We start from the raw sequence: 2500 nt of genomic DNA, 5'->3' as shown, positions 1-2500 counted from the left end.
TCTGAGGGCCTGATTTGTACGTTGGTTTATGTGAAACTCAGGATCTACTCTCTTTTTTTTTCTTTGGCAAATTGGTGTAGCGTTTATGGATCTGTCCGTACACTCTGGTGGCATCTCCTTGAAACTGAAACTGAAAACGAAGCTACCACAAAAGGTGATTCAAGACAAAGTTAAATCAAAACTAGCAACCTGAAAACGAAAGCCAATTCGACTAAACAAAGCTGATTCAAACTAAACCAAATTAAAAATGGACGCTACTTTGAAAGCTAATAAAGCAAATGAACCTAACTTAAAACCGTAATTAAAACGCTCATTCAAAACGAGGCTAAATCAAGATGAAAGCTAATTCAAAACGAAGTTATTCAAAGCTTACTAAAACATACATGGTCCAAAACCTAATTCATCAATAATGATAATAATGATAATGGATACTTATATAGCACATTATATAGAAATCCGCTCTATGTGCTTTACAAGACACGTTTGTTTATATAACACATGACATCAATTAAACTAAAAAAAGAAGCGAACTTTATAAAAAAAAAAAAAAATAATAAAAAAAAAGAAGAAGAAGAAGAAGCAAATTTAGAACAAAAACTGCCATTTCAAAACGAACTGAAGTCAAAAGGATGTCAATTCAAAACGATGACGTCGACGTCATTGTCATAATAATACTCATCATAATCAGTAGCAGTAGCAGCAACAGTAGCAGCAGCAACAGTAGCATTAATACTGTAACATTGATAATACTAATACCAATACTAGTACTATTACTACCACTACTACTTCTAGCATCGTCATATTCATTCTCATTCTTATCATCATCATCATCATCAGTAGTAGAAGTAGTAGCAGTAGTAGTAGTAGTAGTAGTGTTAAAATATGTCTCATTGATAGCGATGAGTAAGTAAATTCGTTTTTGTTATCCGATGTTTGTTCTTTTCACATGCCGTACAAAAACAATCTTCGTGACTTCACAGACAACGGGTCACAACACAATATATATATATATATATATATATATATATATATATATATATATATATATATAATGATAGTCAGTCGTGTCCGACTATGACCATCAGAACAGCAGAGGAGGCAACTGCTGTCCCGACTATTTGGGCAATAATTTGATTATAGTGGAGAGTGTCTTGCCCAAGTACATCTCCACTCTCTCGGCCAAGAGGGTTTTAGGACAGTCGGCGTTGGGATGGTTCCCAAAGGCCAACTAGCCTACAAGGTTGCAGCACTAAGAGCCAGTGCAATTTTGCCTCCTAGTTTGAGAGTCATAGTCCTTCACAAAAGACTAAGCTGTAAATGATTTCCCATTGACTGGAGAAACCATTGATGATACAGCTCTCACTTTGCTGTGGCCCAAACGTATACTTATGTCAATCTGTGATATAAGCTGAACACACACAGACATTAGGGAACACCTCAGATCTCAAAGTACACAGGCATTGAGAAACAGCACCTCACGATCAGTGAACATCTTGGGAAACACCACCTTCGAGTCATAATCACATGTTGATGATTTCATATCTGAAAAAAAAAAAGAAAGAAAAAAAAGAAATCCCCATAAAGAATGAACACTTCACAATACACGACCGCCACCTCTCTCTATACAACACATCACAACACCATCGTTGATAAACACAGGTTGGTTTATCAGCTGATTCAACACCACCATTTTACTGATGTGTTGATAGGTCATCACCAACAATAAACACAACTATCCTATCATTGTGTGTTATCATTTCGGGAAGCAGCGTGGATATATAAAGTATGATTTGTCGTGTGGAAAGGTAAACAAGTTGTTCATCAACTGTGAATGTGCCGTGTGGTAGATATAATCATTACCCAGTGTTCGAACACTTCTAAACAGAAGACAAAGAAGAAGAGAAGGAAGAAGAAAAGAGGCTGCAGTAGTAGCTATAGAAGAAGAACAAAAGCAAAGACAAGAACATCAACAACTGAACAACAACGACAGCAACAACGACGACAGCGACAACAACGACAGCGACAACAGCAACAGCAGCAACGACAGCAACAACAGCAACAGCAACAACGACAGCGACAGTAAGTAAGTGATATTTTGTCATGAAGAACTTGTGAACTGTGAGTGTGATGACATTGCTGGGAAGTCTTGCGAACAACTGATTTTTTTTACGAGAAAGGGAAAGACAGTGGGGAAGGAAGGAATTAAAAGAAATTAGAAACAACAACAACAACAACAACAACAAACACCAAACACGGGAAACGAGGTAATGCGAAAGAGAAGAAGAAATAAAGGAAACACACATAGAAAGAAAGAGAAAAAGAAAGAAAGAAAATGAAAGAAAGAAAAAGAAAAAAAAGAAAAAAGAGTGGATGGGAAACGAAAGGAACCGAAGGAAGACTGGAGGGCGGGGGTGGTCGGAGTGGGGGGGGGGGGGGGGGGGGGGGGGGGACACATCAAACACGGGCGCAATAGCTGAGTGGTTAAAGCGTTGGACTTTAA

General features: G+C 37.8%; 1 protein-coding gene across 2 annotated transcripts in view; it reads left to right on the top strand.

The window, feature by feature from the left end:
- Positions 1-1776: 1776 nt before the first annotated feature.
- The window catches only part of LOC143288480 (ras-related protein Rab-13-like), a 21107-nt gene continuing 20383 nt past the window's right edge, over positions 1777-2500 (top strand). The window contains exon 1 of one of the 2 annotated variants that reach the window (XM_076597015.1): positions 1777-2079. The gene's annotated coding sequence lies outside the window, so the exon portion shown is untranslated. Of the gene's footprint in view, positions 2084-2500 lie in introns of both variants that reach the window. The other variant, XM_076597013.1, reaches the window with a different exon arrangement.

The sequence above is a fragment of the Babylonia areolata genome, chromosome 12, assembly GCF_041734735.1.
Source record: "Babylonia areolata isolate BAREFJ2019XMU chromosome 12, ASM4173473v1, whole genome shotgun sequence".
NCBI lineage: Eukaryota > Metazoa > Mollusca > Gastropoda > Neogastropoda > Buccinidae > Babylonia > Babylonia areolata.
This window is presented reverse-complemented; position numbering and strand designations above follow the sequence as displayed.